Source organism: Ceratosolen solmsi, unplaced genomic scaffold (genome assembly GCF_000503995.2).
Source record: "Ceratosolen solmsi marchali unplaced genomic scaffold, CerSol_1.0 scaffold57, whole genome shotgun sequence".
In the NCBI taxonomy this organism is placed as follows: Eukaryota; Metazoa; Arthropoda; class Insecta; order Hymenoptera; family Agaonidae; genus Ceratosolen; species Ceratosolen solmsi.
In genome coordinates, this window is record NW_011948427.1 from 3,615,370 (window position 1) to 3,638,319 (window position 22,950).

At 33.9% G+C, this 22,950-nt stretch overlaps 1 protein-coding gene across 1 annotated transcript in view; it reads left to right on the top strand.

The window, feature by feature from the left end:
* LOC105363433 (BMP and activin membrane-bound inhibitor homolog) overlaps positions 1-22,950 on the top strand; it is a 62,727-nt gene that overhangs the window by 21,455 nt on the left and 18,322 nt on the right. The gene's annotated exons all lie outside the window — the stretch shown is intronic.

Below are 22,950 nucleotides of genomic sequence, written 5' to 3' on the forward strand. Positions count from 1 at the left end.
TTTTAACAGGTGCATATAATTAAGGAACCCTTATGGTCATTAAATACTTAATTATAGCCAACTACGTACTGCAACAAACATTTACATTAATTTCTTAATTAACTATTTAGAATTATTTATTTTTGCCTTCATCAAAATCTCGTCGTTCTTTGGAAACTCAGAAATTCTAATGAGTCTATTTTCAAAAAAATAGTGGGAAAAGCACGTTGTTTAGAAAAGACTGTGTGGACGCAAAAAATTTCAATTACTTTTACCAAGCGGTTCCATTGGACTTTGCAATACAGTATTAAACGAAAGCTTCGCTAATGTTTTGAAAGTGGCGTGTGCAATATGCAATATAACTGCGAGACAATATTTATTGCTTTTTATAGAGAATGGGCATCGCATATAGCGAATGTATGATTACCAATATTTAGTTCGTTTTTATATATTCTTTAAAATGTTGTTAATTTCATAACAGATTGCAGTTATTGATAGAGAATTATGCATTTAATCAATAAAATTTTGCATTTATACTTCAAGACTTTAAAGATTAATGCATACATATATAAAAGTATTTTCAATATAGACACGAATAGAACAAAAAAAGGTAATCATAATTTCATGATTAAAATATGTAAATTATATTTTGATCAAGTTATTAACACGACTGTGTTTGATTTCAAAATAATAGTAATTTAATTTAAAAAATGAACATTAATTTCTGTCCGTATATTGCTTAATATCTAAAAAATCGGAATGTATGTAAGTATGTTGGAGATTTTCAATGGTTTGTAGGATGTGTTTATTGTCGCCGAGTCATACTTTTGACAGAAATGGAATTTGAATTTGAATAATGATAGACACAAATGCATTGTCATGTACAGAATTTTTTTAATTATGATACAATGTTACTGATTGCCTTTGTTAAACAAAGATTTATGAATAGCTAATAAAATCTTTTTGCTTTTGTAAAAGGAATATATACATATACATATGTATGATTCATGTAAATTAAAATTTACAATTTATGTTTTCGTTGAGTCATTAAAATTTATAACTTAAATTTGCTAAATCAATTAAAGAAATAAAAGGTGCTTTTATTGGTATTATTAAGTGCCTCCAATGAATGCGTAAAATATTGAAATGTTATGCATTTTTACATCATAAATTTTTGTCTCCACTAGCAGACATCTGATTTTCAAACCAGTCATATTAATAAATATAACTCTTTGATATTTCACATAATTAAATTGGGATTAATACAACGTTTTCGCACTTCACCGTTCTATTCACTGTTGCTGCAAACTCAGACAAAATAATCGCAGGAAAATTAACCCAAATCTCACAAGAGATTCCGATCCTAAACTTCACCAGTTGCATTAAACACAAAATTTTATTACGAAATCAATTAATTATTCGTAATAATATGGCGAAAATTCAATAAAAAAATAATAATATAATTTAGTTACAAGAAATGGTTTTTTCTCTTTAGTGAAATGTTCTGATATAAATAATCCATAACGATGTGATTAAAACACATACCGTTTTCTGCGTACATAATCGCACACACACACGCGCGCGCTCACACATCTTTATAATTATTTATTCAATAAAGAATCTTTTAATTTTATTAATTAACTTTCATACGTAAAAACATCGACTTAATTATTTTAACATGTATTGTTTTAGTTTTGCCTATTAGAAGATAGTATTTTTATGTGTATTTAATTTAAACATAACATACTGATTCGTATATTTGTATTTGCAATGTATTTGATGTATTTCAATAATTGCTTTTTAACAAATAAAAGAATCTTATTAAGCTTAATTATCGAACGACAACAAAAGTTAAATTTCTGTAACTATAACCTTCCTATAAAAGTGACGACAGTATTATTTCCATGCACTCTATCTCATTTTAATAAAGATCTCAAATTCAATTAAAAATGGCCGTTAAATCAATCGTTCACGCGAACTTGTAATAAAATTCCGACCTCGATCATATGCACACAAGCGTCAGCCGATAATATTCTTTTTCTTTGTAAAACATCTTGCCGACAAACCGTTTTGATATTGCCATTGTTCCTGGCATGTTAATAACAGCAAATAACAAAAAAAAAAAAAAGAAAAAGAAGGACAAGTTATATAGGAATGTTAAACGTAAAATTCCAACCACTCAAAAATGAAATCGCACATGGGAGATTAAGACTCTGCATAATTGCACTTAATATCGATCCACAATTAGATTTAAGTAGTGCTCCTATGCATGCATATGCATAACGAAGTTAATTGTCATAAAACAACAATTGCAGGATTAAAAGTATTTTGTCCCATTTCTTCCAATTATTACCTAAAAAGTTCGTTCTCGCCGAGCTTTTTATTTTTTTTTCATTTTGCCTCTAATAAGGATTATCGTTATTGCGGCGACGGTGAAAAGTCCGGGCTTTATTATGAGTACGAGCAGCGATTTCTCGCGCCGAGAAATAAGTTTATGCTAGGGAATGTCTCGGCATTACTTCGGTAAAAGGAGTTACTACTTCGACATTTCGCGATGGCTATCTGTTCGCAAGTTGTAAAATTAATGTCTCGCTGAACCTTACGATGATTCTGAAATGCATGAGAAGTAATTTTACAGCGTCAAGGCTTATTATACGTTAAAATTGCCGTGTTTATTAAACGGCTGGCAGAAACGTGCATAAAAATTTGTTTTCTATCTGTATTTTTCATTTTCAAATATTTCAACTACGCAAATTTATAAACCTAATTTTTTCTTACTTAAAGTGAAATTGTGTAGCACTTTAATGAACTTTGTAAATGATGCCCACTAAATGATACGGTTAAAGAAAAAAAAAATTTTTATCGCCCCAACTATTTTCGCATGTTATATCATAAATATGAAGTTTAACGGTATAAATTAATAGCAATTTATAATCCGTTAATGCATTTTTAACGGAAAATTGTTAAAAATAGGCGAATATATTAACCCGGACAACAACAAAAAATCAATACATCGGTAAAAAGTATCTTGTTAGCTTAAGTAATTTTCTATTAAAAATACATGCTATGATAAATATTTATCGACTTTTAGAATAAATATTAATTGGTTATTTCGTTGATCTTATTTCGCCGTTTAAGTAAGCTGAGCTAAATCGTGGTGCCGCCTTTCGCTTTACTCGGAGAAACTGCAAACGTTAGAAAAATACATTGCCTATTTTCTCTAGAAAAACATACATATTTATAAGATTATTTAAATCTCGACTTTGTAATATCGCGTTGTTAATGTAGCGTATGCAGCGCCGCTAAAACACCGCTAAAATCGCCGGCGCTTGAAATTTTATAAAGATATTTCGCCAGTTTGCTAAACGACTCCCCACACTACGCTATAAATAAATAAAGATGTCACGAAAGATTTTTACGCTTTAAGTCAACATTTATTCAATAAATCTCATTATTAGCAAAATTCATACGCACCAACGATGCAACGGATGATGATATTGTAATTCTACATTTACGGAAGTTCCGCCATTATTCTGCTGCTGCTGCTGCTGCGTACATCTAAGGGCATTGCGATAAATATCTCGAAAATAAATCGTTAATAAAGAAGTATAGTCACAACTTTATATGTGGAGTAGAAAATTAGCTTCTAGTCAGCTTCTCTCTGCCTCTCTCAGTTTCTAATTGAATGTCATGGAAATTTCAATCAACCATAACTCATTGATTTACTGTTACGTATTATGTGACATTATAATTCGATTATTAAATTTAAAGTTAATATGTATTTCATATTTCAGATTTATAACGAATATGGCAATTAAATCGACGATTTCAATTAAAGCCACAAACTGTATATAATGTTTACCGATAAATTATTACAATATTTAAAAATACGAAAAACCACGTGAGAACCTATGCATTTGCTACATTGAAATTAATTTAATTGCACTAAATTTTCGAACTAACAAAAAAAGATAAATTCATTATCAATGAATTTCATGAATATTACATTTCTTATACTAGATTTTATTTAAATATTATAAGCAGCAGTACTGTGTTTCATTATAAACGTCCGAGTTATTTCCATTTATAAATTTTTTTAAATGTATTTATTTGATCAGTAAGAATATAAATAAGTTAGATATTATAAATTAATATTAAAGAAGAGATTAGTTTTATTATTACAAAAAAATTTTTTTAATTTATCATGCGAGAAACAACTAGAGGGCGTTTATTTAATTCAATTACATGAAATCGTATGAAATTAGACGTAATTACAATTTGTGCTGCAATAAATAAAACCATCTATTGTCCAGACATAGTATTGTATAAAGTAACAAATGTTAATGTAAATATACATCTCTGTAATACGTAATTTATTAATATTATTTTTATCCGAACGTGAATTTTTATTTCATGTATACGATGAATTGTATAATGTTGTTTATGCCAATGAAAAAAAAAATCTGATAAAACCAGTGATTTGTTAATATTGCCTTGAGCGCTCGAATTTATAAGAATAACAGTGAAAATAAAAAAAAAATCTGCTCTTGCCAATCGCTTATAAGACAGAAGGAGATTTATTTTCGGACATTATGTCATGGACTGGTGTTAAGTGTTTATATATCGACACAACCAAGAAAATAGATTGCGTAGAATTTAATGCATTTAATGCGACTTCTAAATGGATTTATATATCTTCCGAGAGTTGCTGTCTACGTTACGCATGCAAGCGTTTTCTTCGAGTATTCCTTTTATATCAGGAAGATTGGTTTCAACTTTTATCTCACTCGTACAAGCCTGCTCTTTCTTTACGAGCAAGAACCGAGAAAATTTATTTTAAATTATGTACGATTTATTATTTTCATTATATTCTTAATCCAATTCACTTTAGGCATATTGACTTAATCAAATTTTTTTTATTTATTTATTTTTTTTTTTTTATTGAAATAGTAGCCACTTATTATAATTACGTCACCAATTCAATCGTTATAAATATAGTGTAATATCCATTATACATTTTTATAAATTAATTGCTTTAAGTTATAAACTAGATCTGTTAAGTAATATATACCATTCGGCTTGATTTCTTAATCTACTACTTTATAGGAATATATATATATATATATATATATATATATATATAATACACTTTCTTAATATTAACGATTTTCTATTTACTTTGTGTTTCAGGTGAGTGCTTTTCCAATCAAGTGGATTTTTTGGTTCTTTGGTCGCATTTATATCACATATCGTTTGTATAAAAAACAAAAAAATAAGTATTGATTTTTGTAAGGAATAAACAGGTGACAATATATATAATTTTACATGATAATTAGAATGAAATTGAATTATGTATAATTATAATTAGATATATAATAATAATAATATAATTCTTTTAATATATTATATTTTTCATAATTTAAGATTTTTACCAATATTTTATTTTCATTGTCTAATAGAGTTATATGAATTTTAATATTTAATGTTGGAAAATTAGTAATAATTTTGATAATTAATGTTGTCTTGAATATTAAAACTTTATTTCACTCTTTGCTAAATACTTTTATTTCTACTGATAGATACGACTGTATCAATATTTTTATTAAAATTGCATAAATATCAGAGATTACTTACAATATCCTTAATAATATGCACATACTCCGTTTAAGTTACTTTTTGTTAATTGAGTATAATATTTGCAGAATTTTTTATTACTAATTTAAAAACCTAGCTTTATAAAAATTTATCAAAATCTCGGCTTACATAATTACGTAAATTATTTTGCATAATTAGTTGAGTATCGAATATTTGAGCTTGAAACAAAACCGAATTAAAAATATACTGAATTGAGAATGTCAGTTCGATCGCTTTAAATACCGCCTACAAAGGAAATTCTGAAGCTTACGAAATAAATTTCTGGACAAAACTACCTGCCGAAACCTGTAAATCCAAGGCGAATCTCATGGATAAGCAGCAATAAACTTTTGTTAATTCCTTCATACTTATTTCCTTCAAATGATCGTGCAAAATAATTTTTATATATTAGTTTATCGGAAAAAGGAAGGGAATTGAACGTCAATTACGTCAATAAATATCTCACATTACCATTAATAATCAATTAAACAATAAGTAAAATGACAGAAAAACATAAATTCCGAATAATATGCGATTATTCGTACGAAAAAATTGATGAAGAATTCGGTATTGATAGAAGCCGATGATGATTATGAACTGAATTCCTGCACTCTAGAACCAGTAATTGAGGTGACTGGGACATTCCTTCAAATTAAAATAGCTCGTTGAAATTGATTTGAGAAAAGTAGAAGAAAATCCGTTCGCCATTGGCCAGTCGCATCCGTAGAGCCGGCTTGAAGAAACGAGATCGGCAACTCCTATCCGTTCGATACTGCAACTCCGTTGCAGAGAGAGAGAAAAAAAATTGAGACCCCGATAACGGAGAACCCCGAGGCTCGGGTATGTCCAATGTTCCTCAGGTATAATAATCCAGCCAACGCATAGAGGCGTACGTGGCGAACGGGTGAGTCGGTGAAGTGCGCAAAGAGATCAGAAGGAGATGCCGATTGGCTCGTTAATTATGCGATCCTTCAGAGGTGCTCGGCTGTCTTCACTGGCGATCGCGCACGTAAATAAACATCGGCGCGAAATGCGCGCGCGCGCAATCACCGCCGCAATTGCTTTCGTAAGCGATTGTTCTGCAAGCGGACTCGTCGAACGACTCTTTGTGCGCGATCAGGAAGGCCCGAGTCTTGTCTTTTTATTTCGCTGAAACTTTATATTCGCTCGTATTTTACGAGGAGCACCATTGTTTACGCGAGCGCGCGCTTTCATCGATTATCCTGCGGCGCAATTTCCAATTATTAACCACCATTGGTTATTTATGCAAAAACGTTTTCGTGAGAAGCCAATATAAGACGATGTTTTTATATATATTCAATTACGCTTTTCACGAGCTCCTTACAAATCGATCTATTTTTGTACGTGATTTCATTTGATTCACAGTGTCACGCTAAATTATTAAATGGCTAAATTTACTACTTGCCCACTTTATCAATAAATTATAGCATTTCAAGTTTCAAGCGACATTCCCGATTAAATAAGAATGAAACAAGATTTCACGTGAACTTTACGCGATTTAATTATATATTAATGTTCAACTTTATTGGCTTAACATAGACATAATTCATGGAATATGAAAGCTAATTAATATCACTGCTGGTACTATCCATAATATCTCGCACTTGTGATTCGAAGAAAAAGTTGCGTTTATTCAGAAGACGGTACAAAGCAATTAATCGGTGCTTTAATACTTTGTGAAACTCGATCGAGCCGACTATTTTTCATCATCTCTTTGCTTGGAAAGCTTAGATTTAACATCCCATATAATTCTTATCTATTTAGACGCGTGCGGACATGCGCATACATTAAAAGAGATTGCGTGCATGGGTGTGCGTGTGCGTATCGAAAAAAAAGGAAGAGATGCAATACAATATCGTCTTTTGAAGTACATAACCAAGTCTTGAAATTCCCAGCGAGGAAAGCGCGATTTGTTCTCACGCGACCGGCCAGTCCAGACATGTAAGTTTTTCGAAATATTCATTGCCGCGTAAAAAAACAAAAACGATTATCATAAAATCGCTCGCACATACCATGATTAATCGCGTCCTTTGTATGTATTACCGGATATCCGACAGATGATGTTTGTGGCTCGGCTTATTAAGTTACAGAGTTACGTTTATTTTTACGCCGCAAAAAAAAGAAAAACTTTATCTTTATCGTAAGTAAATAATTACTTTCGATAGAATCGCTGAGAAAATTGGATCGTGATAAGTGGAAGCAAAAGTTGTGTCATAATATAAATTAGTTGTAAAAATGCTGTATCTTATTATGTAAAGTTAAGGAAACTTGAATGTTTTGCAATGTCGTCACGCATTAGCCTTATGTCTTATGGAAAAAAATTGCTAAATATTTATTAATCCCATTGGATTTATCATGGAAATGCATAGATTTTGAATTAAAATTTGTGCATCATTTAAATGAAATCGAAGCTTTTATCAAGAGTCTTTGTTATAATATCAATGTATGTAATATCAAAAGTAGTCATTAATGAAATTTGTTTTATCGTAATTCGGCTTTCTCGTATGGGGAAATATAATCTTTATATAATATCCATTATGTATCAATGGTAAAAAATGCTTATAACAATTAACTTTACATTAGTTTCTGCAATAGTGCCTCCATTTACTGGAATAGAACTCGGCACTACTTAAGAAACGAAATTTTTTAATTTACCAAATAGAGAATTTTCTTGGATAGATGTAGCTATTGTGCACCACACATGTATATGCGAAAATATTTTTTTTTAGCCCTGAACTTTTTGAATTCAGTGAGTACTTTCTCTCCATTAAGTCGCTCGATGTACGATCGCATTATCTCACTTAACTGATGTTCCAATCCTGTTTTTGATACTTATCTAATCGCCACGTTTTTCACCATTCGACGTCAAATATTCGACGAATCACGTTCCCGTGGGTATATATAAGTATTTTAAAATTGGCAACGATGAATTCATGATATTTTAAATAAATTTAGCTTCAATCTTAGGCGGTCACGTAATGTCTACTAATCATTAAACAACCAACAGACAATTACCGATATTTAAAGATTCTCTAGGGAAAAAAATATTATTTTAAATACAACTTGTTACCGTAAATTTGTAATCATCTAACGTCTTCTTTATGCTTGTTTATCCGATCATTTGAGCTCATACGGAAATAGAAGCGCCCAATACAATAAACAAACCAATAAGTTATACACATATTACACATAACGAGAAAGCCTTTTACATCAAGCTCGTAGAGTTTTATTAATGTATATGAGGTAGAGTGCCGTTCTGAGACTAATGTCGCGATTCTTTTTCTATTTTCTAATTCACGTTACCAAAGAATCTTGTGCTTATAAGCGTCATTTAACTTATTATACAGGAGACTTTAGAGATTAAATCGAGCATACTTACCTGTGCTTCTGTAAGCCTAATTTTATTAAAATATCCTTAAAATGCTTTTTATTGCTATTGTTGTGCTCGTTTATACTTTGCTTTTTCTCATAAATGTCACTCAATGTATTGAGTAAAATATTTTAGTATTTTTCTAATGCATTTTACAAGTATTAGAAGATATTTTTATGAAATAGCTGTCTATGTTTCAAGTGGTAAAGCAATTGAAAGGTAAACTTTCGAATTTATATTGTTCGTAAATATGAAGTTAAAAATGGCTCGTTTTGCATTAAGCAAAGGTTAAAAGTACCAATCGAACGTGTAAAAAGGCAATTGTTATTAACTAATTATTAACAAGTTATTGATTAATAATATTATATTAATAAATCCTCAAATTACTTTCTGTTTTAAAGTGTATGCCGCAAATAATTATGTCCAATGTACCATCAAAACAATCATTTACTAATGAATAATACGAATTTCTTGGACAGATATGAAATTCACTTAAAAATTGAACAGAATTATATAATGGAAATCCAATGGCCAAATAAATAATAAATAAATATAAAAAATTGAGAACATATTTTATGTGTGTTCTCGTCACAGTGAGCCTCAAGCTTTAAAGAATGCAAACTAAAATATTTCACACGTTTTACATGATTAATCGTTACACCTCGATAAACAAAAATTAACGTTGAAAATGGTGAGTATGCAAATATAAAAAGTGAAATAAATCAGGTCTTGAATGAGATGCTAATTAATAAACATAAAGCGATAATAAAAATACAATTGCGGCTCTTAATAAAATGTCGCTAAAAAGATGGAGCGGGAGTCGGAAAGGAAAAAGTATGAATAAGCTGAATGGATAATGAGAAAGCGCCGGAATAGCGTATCGCGGTATAATCGCTCGAGCACGCCGGGTTCTTATTTAAATCAACATTTCTCTCTCTCTCTCTCTCTCTCTCTCTCTCTCTCTCTCTCTCTCTCTCTCCCTATCGGTTTGCTTTAGTTTCTTCGCCTCAATGGTTCTCGAGACTGTCGCTGTCATGATTAATAAATCATATCTTTCCGGATCTTGTCTCTCGAGCGTAACACGCCGATCCAAACGTATTCGCTCTTTTTTTCATTACCATCTCGGCGGTACGTTACCGCGAGCCTTTCAATTCCGTTCCACGTTTCTTCGAAAGCTCGACAAACGACGCTTGACACCCGCTCGATAATCCGTTCGGTTTGCAGTTTACCTGCCGAGCCGCGTGCACAATACTTACACGTCCTTACGCCAAAATGAACATCTCATTTCGGGTGAAACTCGAAGCTGTAATAATCGATGTAGGATAATCGGCAGGGGCTTGGAAGTGGAGTACTCGGCCCGCGCTCGGCCCCTTCCGCCCGTTCGGCCCGTTGGGCCCGTTTGGCCCGTTCGGCCCGTATTTCGGAGCGAAAGCGAAGGCCCTCGTTGTCTGTTGCGCGTCTGCCACGCGCGGCTCCCTTCTGTTTGCTCAGCGTCGGCGACCTCGCGGGAACCAATTACCAGCCGTTTTCGGGCCCCGGCCGTAATTACAAGGCGCGCGAGGTAGAGCGGACCTGGACGCCTCGGGCCCCCGTTTCGCTCTCGCGTGATCTGAATGATACGTAAGCGCAACCTCGTACCAGTCGATGTACCGGCGCTTCGTAAAGTAGATTACTCGATCCGATCCTCAATCACCGCCAAGACGAATTCGAAGCTTCGCGATTGCGTCTATAATAGTGTTATTAGGCATTTTGGAGTATCGTCGCCCTCCACGTTCAAATTCATTTCAAATATTTCGCTTTCTTTTTTTTTTCTTTCTTTCTTTCTTTTTTTTTTTTTTTTTTTTTTTTTTATTAATGAACATCGCGACGAATACAACACAAGCATGTCGAACATGTACGGTATGGAATATTTCATATAATTGTTGGAAATAGGTGCCGTTGGCGTAGCTGAAATTTAGAATGCAGAATACTGAAAAGAATTATCAGTTTTATGAGACATTCTAGTATTTTTTTTGTTTTGATCCTTAAGAATGGTAAAACGCTTACTTAAATTTCACGTAATATTAAGTGCGAAGGTAATGAAAGCTGACGATCAGCCAATTTTCGAATGCCATTAAACATTTCGGAGATCTAACGAACCGCAGCACGCGCTTATAAATTTATCGAATAAACGTCGTAACGACTCCCTTGAAAAGTTCTCCATTTATAGATCAAAAACTAGGGGTCGTGAGTCCGAATTATAATAAGGTAGGGATGATCGCTAAAAAGCCTAACGATACAACCCATCGTGAGCGTACCTTCGCTCGCGCCCGATATATTATTTCCCATGTCTGCACGTCTGCAATTTGGGCAATTGCATATAATTGACAAGAGAGATGGAGCGAGGACCGTGGCCCCTTTCGCTCACTCGCCTTTTACTTTTCGCCGACCCCGGCACAGCCAGCGACTTAAGTAGGCTCTAATCATGGGGTTCGTGAAGGGCCTGAAAACCCATGGCTCGCTTCTGCTTTTTTCTTTTTCTTCATCAGCGTCGTTGTCGTCGTTGCCGTTGCGGTGGCCGTTGACGTCGCTGTTGACGTCGCCGTTGCCGTCGCTGTTGTCGTTATCAACATTATTGCTAATGTCTCTAAGTCCCGCGAGGAACTCAAATTCCCGGTATCCGTGTGCATTATTTGACGAATTCCCAATGAAGATTAGTGAGAAGCGTCGGCCCCCCGGCGAATGGCCTTTTTTGCACCCGCGTGCCGGATTCGATTAATTAGACTCACGCACGTGAATTGATTTTTGTCATCCAATCGTTATATTCGCTTGGGATTGCCATGCGCCGTGTTTTCGTTTGCCTTGTTGAATGTGCCCACTTCTTCCTCTTGTTTTTGCTCCAGCGCTCAATGATGTGCTTTTGTTTCGACGAGCGGAATTTTATAAAATGACTTGGCAGTTTGTGCGAATGTTAGGCCAAGGCCTGGAAGGCCCCGTAAGATTATAGTGCGTTTGATTTATTGATTATATATTATGAACCCAAGAGAAAGAGAGAGAGAGAGAGAGAGAGAGAGAGAGAGAGAGAGAGAGAGAGAGAGAGAGATGGAAAGAGGAAAGAAGCAGTGGTTTGTATTAAAAGAATACCGAACATTTTTTGTTGAATATTAAGTCCAAGGGTTACCTTTGCTGATATGGTAATGCTCCATTTCTTAAAAGTGAAACTCAATCAATTTAATACAGCACTACATAAACAGCTCTCATTTATAAATTAAATATTGAACTTGATCATACGCCCGTCAATTGCTTCCGAAAGAAAACAGCCGAACATTCGATTAATTTAATATATCTTTGTAAAGCTTAACGAATACAAGCAAACGCTTTAAAAATAGTTTAAATACATTTTTACAGTCGAAATTATAATAGTATAAGAATAATATTGTTGCTATGAAGATTTACATTTAAAAATATCGATGCTAACAAAATATTGTGTTAATTTTAGGGAAAATTGCAAAGAGAAAGTGAATTTGTACTGGCTGATTGGTAATTTGAATTAAATTGCCTATCATTGCACATTTATTAATAAGCACCTTCAAACTATTTAACATCTCAAGAATCTTAGGCAGCTTCGACAATATATAGCATAGTGGAGTAATCGCACGACAAATTATTAAGATAAAGTACAAAAGCAAACTATAAATCACAAATGCGTGGGAACTTGCATTTAGAATAAAAATTAACTCGTGTTGAATTTAAACAATTTTGCCGTTATTAGCTCTAATATGTAGCACTTAACTCTTCGAATTAAAAAAAAAAAAAAAAAAAAAAAAAAAAAAAAAAAAAAAAAAAGTAATAACTGGAAGTAGCTCGAGGAAGTTGAAGAAGGAACAAAAAGATTAAGAACAGAAAGTTGGAAGCGCCTGTTGCACATCTCGGGCATCTCCAGATGAGTCGAACATTCTCCGCTATTCTCATTTTCTCCCTCACTTACAATTTTGTTCCGTATAGTTTTTTCTCCGCATCACTCTTCATTTCATTATACTTCTTTTTATCGTTTCAGAACTTTTTCGCATACCCAACCAATGCATATTTGTATACAGCCACATTCATATAAGCGATATTTTGTCGATGCACTTGTCAATGGCTGTGTAAATTGGTTACATTTTTTCTAATTGATTATGGGTAGCAAATTTTTAGTACAAGTTAACGAACGATTTATTCGCTGAGTGTGAAACGGCGATCGATGACACGCAACCTTTACATTTCCAAAAAAAAAAAAAAAAAAAAAAAAAAAAAAAAAAAAAAAAAAAAAAAAAAGTAATAACTGGAAGTAGCTCGAGTTGTTTTAATGCACTCGTTATTATGGGCGATATGTTAAATAAGGCCCTTTAAGGTTTTCCTTTGATTTCGCCGCTAAAACGACGATTCATTACATAAAATTGGTCTCAATGGCAAACAACAAATTGCCAATACCGTAAATCATTGTGCGATGCGCGCCGATTACAGCGTCGCGTAACGAAAGCAAACGAAATAAACGAAAATAAAAGAATGCAGGAGGCACGCGGTACGAAATATAATCAGCCTTCCTCCCTGTACATTATAATCACATTTTTGACTTGACTCCTTCCCAGGCACATCTTCGAGGCTTTCGAGGCCCTGCGCGTAATGCCTACCTGGGCAGCTCCTTTCTCATTCGCACGCGCTTGCGCGAGGCGAAGAAGACGAGCACGAAGACGTAGAAGGAGAGAAAGAAAAAAGAGCCGTCCCTCCCACTTCCCAGAAGAAGAAGAGCGGGCGCGTGTACGCCCGGGACCCTCTGTTCCTATTGTTCTTGCTAATTGCCACCCCGCATGCTAGGCCCTCGCCCAGGCCCAAAGACGTCGAAAAGGAAGGAGGAGGAACGTAATGGCTGGTTGGCTACGCGTCCCTCTTGCCTCCTTCTTGTTTCATGTTCTTCTCGAGCGGCATCGGTGGCCGAGGAGGGGGTGGTGGTGGTAGTTACAGGTTCGAACAAATACTCTAGAATATGAGGCGAAGTAGGGATTCTCCCGCGTGCGATGCTCGTAAGGTTTAGGAAAAAGGCTTGTGCCCTTCTCTTTCTCGTCTATACGTGCTTGTCCTTTTCCTTAGTGTTACCTTAAGATATACGAAATCCTGGTCGATGATATGGCTCGTACGTTAGATAAGCCTTTGTAAAAAAAAAGGACGCTTTTAGTGCTGTGAAAGCCGTCCTTTTTTTCTTCTTTTTTTTTTATTACTTTTGTAAAATATATTTTGCAGAAATCTAGAGAGAGCGAAGTGATAATTTGAACCACGGATTATTTCTCATTTCTCATCGATGTTTGGTAAAATCTACTGTTTTTACATTAATGAAATAGAAACGTTCGAAATACAAAATTACGCTTAATTACTAATATGCTACTTAATTATTAATATGCTACTCTAAACTTTGTAAAGAGTATGATATTTTTACAGATTCATCCTTGTAATTCCATGGAACGTAAAGAATGTCGGATTGAGTCTTTTATTTACTTTGGCCCATACTTTATTCTCTTGTTTCTCCTTTATCTTATAAGTGCCTAAAAAATTCATCGGACCTTTTCGAGATTGAAGTTTTGTTGGCTTTCTTTCGGTCAGCTCTTTCGATATGCCGATAAAATGAATCACTTGTTATTAGCGTCGAGTATATTTGAGCTTTGTTTTTACTAGATCATATTATTGGGGCACTAATTAACAGCGGGGAGCTTAATTTCCAAGAATAGAAGCTAAAGTGTCAAATGTTTTAATAAAACCATTTGCTATATTTTTTTATTCCTCTGTCGATGATTAATCTCGACTTATCAAATAGTAATTACATTTACCGTAACCGTTTAAAGGGAAATTAAATAATATAAGAGAAAAAAAAAATTTCAATGCAAAGATTGTCAAGAAAAACGAAGGATTTTCACATTCATCTCATAAAAGGAAAACATTAAATCACTTAATAATTTATACTTGGTGCATGACACGTTGATCGCATCGATGAAAGATAACAGTTAAAATCTACATATACTTATCAATTTCGTCCCGTAATCAAAACGGATTTAACGAATCAATCTGACAAAGAGCTCAATCTCAATTACTTATTTGCAATTATGAAAATAAGAAATAAAGAGTAAAAAAAAAAAAAAAAAAAAAAAAGAAAGAGAAAGAGAAAGAGAATAAAAGAGAAAAATAAATGAAAAGTAGAAGAAAGTTACGCCCGTCATCTATCCTCCGTTGCTTTCACGAATCTCGTAAATTACAATTCAAATCCTGTTAAAAAGTCGAGCGGCCTTAATTCAACAAAAATTACAAATAAAATACAAACGAGAAGGAGCATGAGCTTTTCGGGTAAATTTACATGCCTTAGCGAACGTCTCCGTAACGCAAAAAAACATCGGGACAATGTTGCGCAGTGGGGAATCTTAGCCTCGCACGATATCCGCCGCCGGAGATGGGAGCCAAGTCGCGCTGGGTCGACTCAGGTATATAACAGAATCAAAAATCGAGCGTCTACGATTCTTCTCTCCATCTCTCTTCTTCTCTTCCCCGTCTGTATCCTACTTACGTACACTTTCGTTTCTTAAAAGACCCCCCCCCCCCCGCCACCACCACATCATATCTCTCTTTCGCTCTCTTCCTCTTTTAGCGTTGAATGCTTATAGTAATATACCTCCCTCGTTCCTCAAAAATGTTAAATAAGAAAAATTAATTACGACATGCGAAAGCTTTTGTTCGATGTATCACCAAAAATAGGGGAACATAGCAATTTTCGTAATAGTTGAGATCGCATAATTACGCTCGATGATTCTTTGTTTGTATATAATTGAACAACAGTGAGTATTCACATATTGATTTGGAAAAAAAAAGAACTAATGCAAAAAAAATCACTTTATTTAAGCGCTAAATGTGTAATAATCACATAACGTCTTATTTACACGTGTTTTAAAGTTCATTTTAATTACTTTTAACGACAATATATTTATTAATTAATATAATATTAATAATAATAATAATACTTTCGTTATGGAATTTGCGTAGATTATTTGGCAGTGAGTAATTTTAGTGAAGTGATTCGGAAATTATTGTAAGAAATGGAGGAAATTCATTCGAACTGTTATATCTTCGGAGAAATATTATTGCACAATAGGAACGAAAACAACTAGATATAGACATTTTTTCTATATCTTAAGCATTTTATTAATTGTTCCCATATGTAACATTCCCTCTTCCCCCTCTCCCTCCCTCGCAATCAATTATATCGATCGTCCGTATGTTCAAACAAACGTAGACAAATCGACACGATAAAATTCTGTAAAACAGACGAGATTGATAAAGCAGGCCGAAGATCGATATCGAATTACCGTCCCGACAAAGCACGACTCGACAAAAGAGAGGAGAACGAGACAAGAGGAGAGAGAAAGAGGGGAAGGACCTCCGGGCTAAAATAAAAGGGGAATGCGATATCCTCAAGATCCTCGAGAATAAAAGAGGAGACAGCGAACGGTAGTCCATACTCGAGCATATAACCTGACTCGAGTTTCGACCGCTACACGTAACAATAAACGGGCGCACGCGCAAAATTACCTGGTTAAGAGGAGACTCAAGTTCAACACACGCAGAGATTTAAGGAGTTTCTCGTTACGTTGTGTACTAATATACTTAATTGATTAAACCCAGGGAAATTATGATTTTTTTTGCCTTTTAAATTGGAAGTTGAAACGTGATTGAATTACACTTCGAATTAACGAAACAATTTCTTGAAGTAGACGTATCATGAGAACAGCTTTGTGAATATTTATATAAATCAAGACATTCTTTATAAAACTCGATAATATAAAGTCCATTAAAATATTTTTTAATTTCGTACTCGTATTATTTTTATCATACCTGCAAAAAGTGTTACAAAATTTCGATTGTATTCGTATTCATATTATGATTGTTTCATTTTTAATTTTTGGTTTTGTTTGTTATAACATTATGCGCTAATCAAGAATGTAAAATCTCACATCATCTAAAAAAAAGGAGATTAAATTCAATTAATCCTCAGTTATACCGAATACTATATGACTAATATTTTTGCAATTTACAATACTTATAAATAACGTAACTCAAGTCACTAATAAGAGAAATAAGATTGAAAACTTGTCTGCTTGCGTTTTTAATTGTATAAACATGCAAGAAATTTTATTTTGCTTCTTTATTCTCTCAAATACTGCTCTTATAAAAAGTAATCAAATATAGTAATCTTAAAATGCAACATACATATTGGATGAAAATTTAAAAAGGCAAATGTAGCTCGTATTCGCTAACAGGGATATCATAAATTTCCTCGCACACCTGCCGTTATTAACATCCTTAATAAAGAGGCACACACACGAGTACCTTTCATCTCTCTCTCTCTCTCTCTCTCTCTCTCTATATATATATATATATATATATATATATATAATCTCGCAATAACTTATTCCGTTTGGTATTGGTACATGATCATCAATCTAGGCTTTGAACAAGAGCATAATCCGTTTAACGCATCACGATTTTGTCCTCGACCAATTCAATGCATGTTCAATGCATGTTCAATGCATGGCTGAAAGTAAAGGTATCGTTGAAAATGAAGAGAGATAAGATGAACTGTGACGGTTTGTTGTACTCTTATTTTATTATTCGCTCAATAAATTTACTTCATGTATTTTTTAATATACGAGAGCAATAATATGAATAAAAAACAAAAATTCATTAATAAAGAATGTTTTATAATAAATAACACATGAAAGAATATCTGACATTTATAATATTTTTAATAAGAAAAATAGTATATGTATATAGATATAGAACTTTATGTATCAAAATTTCTTATCAATATTATGACGACATGAAAGAAAAGTAAAAAAATGTTATTTTTACGAAGATTATGTGTTGTTATATTTGTATTATCCTATCATATGGAATGAATAATTTTGTATTTATTGTAATAAGGAGAAAGTGTTGAAATGGTAAAAGTATTTTAAAAATTTTCAAAACAGTTTTATAATGAATCTTTTATTACGTTGTCTATTAAACATTTTAATATGCAAAATGATGACTATTGATGGATGAAAAGTTCCATTATTCAAAACATATGCATGAAGTATTTATTTTTAAATATTAATTTTTATATACGAGACAGACAGAGAGAGAGAGAGAGAGAGAGAGAGAGGGAGAGAGAGAGAGTGAGAGAGAGAGAGAGAGAGAGAGAGAGAGAGTGAGTGAGAGAATGAGGAGGGGGCGGGAGGGAGATAAAATGAAAGTTCATACATTTTTGAAATTTAAGTGGCAATGGGAGTGAGAACGAATTACTCATGCTATAACGGAAAGGTACCTAATGAACGTTTATTCGATTACAAGTTTGTACACTTATAATCGGCATGTTGTGCGCTTTTTATTTCGTAATAACGAGTAGAAAATGAAAATACGAATCAACGTCGGTGCGTCGACATGCGAAATATTATTTTCTCCATCGAGCCGCACAGGAAGAAGCTATAGGACGGAGCCGATTGTTAAACGTATGTGCGCTGATGCCTATTCAGTTAAGTTAATTTCTAACCGATGTTTTTGAAGCAATTGAAGGAATTTTTCATGGACACAAATATGGCTTGAATTTGCCAATTTGAAAAACCGGTCAATCGATTAAGTATACCGTTAAGGCTTTTGCTGACTTTTGAGAGAAATATTCCAAATGTATGCAATTTTAATGGTTAATTCTTTATACGCTGATTTAATAATTATTATCTTCTAGGATACTTTTAATAAGACGTGCAGCCAATGCTCTGTCTCTCTCTCTCTCTCTCTCTCTCTCTCTCTCTTAATTGGTTAAAAAAAAAAAAAAAAAACAAAGAGAAAAAAAAGAAAGAAAAAATGACATCGTATAAGCTAATATTGTGCAAAATAAACATTGCCGAGTCCCTATGATAAGCGATAAAATTTATTAATCGACTATCCAATGAACGAAATCTTCAAATCTTCCTTCAACAAATCTGGCATTTCGACATTATTTTATACTGAAATAATGTTTTTCAATACAAAATTCTCGTCACGCATTGACTCTCGTGCTGTACAAAAAGACCGGCAATAAATCAGCCCATCAAAACCTTCGTACATTAACAGTGTAAACACATAAAATTTGATGAAACATTCTACCATGTGTTATCGACCATCGACCCTCGACCCTTGAACAATCGTCAATATCGTCTGTTTGCGCGCTCGACAATTAAAGTTTCAAAACCAGCTTCCACTCTCCTCCTAGTGCGCGCTTCTGGATTTTCTCGAAAGCATTCGCGCGCGCTGAGGACGGGCAACGAAGAGGCTCTCGAGTGTCTACTGTCTAGTCGTCTAGTGTCTCGTCGATCCTTCGGGAAAAGGATCGCAAGTAGCCTTAAAGAAGGCAAAACTTATAAATCAAGCGGAAGGAAAAAAGGCCGAGGATGGGTCGAAAATACTGGCGCCCCAGACGGGGCCTCGAGAGAAATTTTTGGGTCGTCTCCCTGCATCCTTCCTCGGATGCTGTGAAGTTTATGGAAAAAAGAAAGAAAGCGAGCTGCCCAGACTTCCGTCCATAATTACGTCTGAGTGGCGCTTTACGGGGCTGTGTGTCTTCTACGAGCGGATTGTCAGCTTCAGTGGGAACTCTCAAAGCTCCTCTTACGGCATTCATTATTTAAAACTAGTCGAGGGGAACAATTATTACTCTTGGATTCAGATATGTCGGATACTGTGATCGTTCGTCCATAGGCCTCGATATTTCGCCGATTTATCGTTGCTCCGGTCATTGAGTATGCGATGTGCTTTTGTATTCTGTAGGCTCGAGCGTTTTCTATTATTTGTCTGAAATTTTATTAACGATTGTTGAGCATTGGATTCTTAAAGAACGGCGCGATGAAAGGGAAGTCCTTCTCCTTATGATTAGGTGGGCAAGGACAACATTAAAGCTGTATCGCAGCATACGCAAGATATTGATAAGACACCTCTAATGTATAATCGAGGTAGTATCGCTGTTGTGTTGTATCATTATACAATCGATAATTAACTTTCTCGTACAATCTTTAATTTCATTCGCATACTTTACCTATCTCGTCCAATACCTCTAGTTTTTACGATCGCTTATAATTAAGATGAAGTTATAATCCCTAAATCGCCAACATTGTTTGCGCTGTAAATTATCATATCGATAATATTTTCCGCCCATTTTATGTTCCAGGTGAGTACTTTTACGACAAACTATGCCACGTAATATGGCCCCATGCGAAATCTTCATTCCGTGAGTAATAAAAGAAAAGCATCTTCATAAATTCACTTCGTGCAGTGGAGAGTCAGAAAGAGTAAGCCACCAAATGCGAAAGCAGCAAACGTTTAAAGAGAAAGAAGAGAAGAAAATACCTATCTTTCCCGCTAATCGTATTTATTGCCCATCAAGGCGATATATCTTTTTTCAGCCTGGCTTAACAAACAGACGCCAATCCGTTGTGGCAAGAGAAAGGGACTGCCCGTACGGCTTAAGCCTCTCCAAAAAAAGCTTACATCGGCCTATTATTCATAAAGTCGCAATTATAGTCGGGTGAGCGGCTTAAACCGTGGCCGACGCGTGGCTCGCGTTCCAGCCTTTATCTGGAGTCATCCCCTGGATTTTCTCAAAGTATTATGAATGGATCGGTTGAAAGGTGCTAAACATCATTAGCGCATTTTATTGAATACTCCGACAAAGGTTTTTTTTGGTTCTTTTTTTTTTTTATGCTTTGTTTTTCTTTTTCTTTTTCATTTATCCTATAATAGCTAACGACAATGCTTTTATTGGAAAGGCTTATTGTACAGCAAATCGATTAATAAGAATATGCTACTGTGTATTATGAAGGTAAAGCGATATTAAGAAAGAAAAACTCGGGCATGTATTTTCGTGACGTGGGCCCCTTAATCCTTAATAAATCATGAAGTCTTAATTAAGTAGGCGAAGATGCATGCAGGCCCTTGACATCTTAAAATTCTTAATTCGAGATCCCGATTCAATTTACGCGAGGGAAATCGAGGATCAAGGGGATTTATTTCATTTCCGTCATTTAAGAATTTGCACAGGATATAACGCTACTTCGCTAAGGCGATGATAATTCGTGGGAAAGGGGCAGAAGCACCGTTTTGCCGTATAATCGACAAAAGGAGGAGCTTGCAAAAATGAAACCTGGGCAAATTTAAAGTCGACTTAATGGCTTTTCTTGTTGCCGACCCTCCCTCCTCCTTTCTCTCCCGTCCTATATCCCTCTCTCACATTTTCTCATTCTCATCCTATGTTTCACTCAAGGCAGAATGTCGAAGGGCCTTAAAGAACTTTTGTTCTGAACGAAGACAACTCGCTATCTTACATTTCTTTTTTCTTCTTTCACTCCTTCAATTTTTTACTATCGCCATGAACTTCGAATTTCATACTTTCGAATTTTCATATACTATATTTTATAATACCTTTGTATAATGTATCGTAGTATCGATATTTGTACACAAGTTTAATAAAGAAATAAAAATTCTCCATTGTTCCCTTGGTAATGTTTGGTAATTACACGGTTATAATGTTTATCCCAATTTCAATGTAGTCATATAATTCAAAGAATATGTGATAATATTTCATCGACGTATTTAGGGTTTTGAAATTTATTCGGGTGTCTGTCAAATACGTTTCTTCAAAATTACACGCGTTTCATCAATAATATAATGATAAAATCTACAAAAGTATTTTAGAAAAATTTAGTAAGTAATAATAGCTGGTTTAATTGTTAAATAAAGCCGGGATAAACTCATCACGGAGAAATTAATTTTCATATGTCAAGTATAAAAAATCCGAGTAAATTCAGGTTTATAATTTCCAATGAAATTCATGATACATATGTGAACAGATTTTTTATAGTTTACTTTCGGTAATATTTTACCTGCTCGATCTTCTTCCCTCTCATTGGAGAAGCTGTAGAAGTGAAACAAAACAAAAAAAAAAAAAAAAAAAAAAAAAAAAAAAAAAAAAAAAAAAGAAACAAAAAAAAAAAGAAACGAAATGTCGAAAGAAACCTTTATTGAGTCCCGCGCATAGTCTGACCAGTCAGCACTGTGGAGGAGAACAAAAGAAACGGTAGAATTCACGCAGCAAATAGAGTGAGAGAGAGAGAGAGAGAGAGAGAGAGAGAGAGAGAGAGAAGGACAGAGACAAAGCGTGAGAGAGTAAAGGATAGAGATAGTGGGAGAAATATAGGCAGAAAGCGGAATAAGCGAGAATGGCAGGGATTTTCTGTTCCTCGAAGCACTTTGCATTGACATGTACGCCTTCTTTTAGTATCTCCTCTCTCTCCTTTCTCTCTCTCTCTCTCTCTCTCTCCTCTCTCTCTCTCTCTCTCTCTCTCTCTCCTCTTCGTTCTCTCGATTTTTAATAAGAAACTTTATGAATAAAATTTACTATGGATTTTTTTTACATATTTTATTTGCTATAAAAATTGCTATGTTATACGGTAATGAAAAACTCAAAACCTTTGGGTTCATCTTGGGTTATGCTTGTTTCATAAATATTAAATTTTATTGTTATTATATTATTAGTTTCGATTTGTCTTATTAATAATTCTGAATTTATTATTAACGTTTTTTTTATCAACGGCCTAAAATGATTTTAGGAATAGTAATATATTTTTAATTTATTATAATGCTGTTTGCTTACTTGGACACAGTAAAGAAAAGGGAATAAGCTCATACGAATGGAAAATGTAATAAACGAATGACGATTACTAATATGCAGATATAATTAGATTCTTATTAATATCAGAAACGCGGGAAAATGAAATATTAATCAATCAGATTAGTAAATATTGATTTAAATAAAGTATCCGCGTGTGCATGTGATAAAATATCGTTACATTATAATCATTATCAGAGTATTTAATGAGACTAAG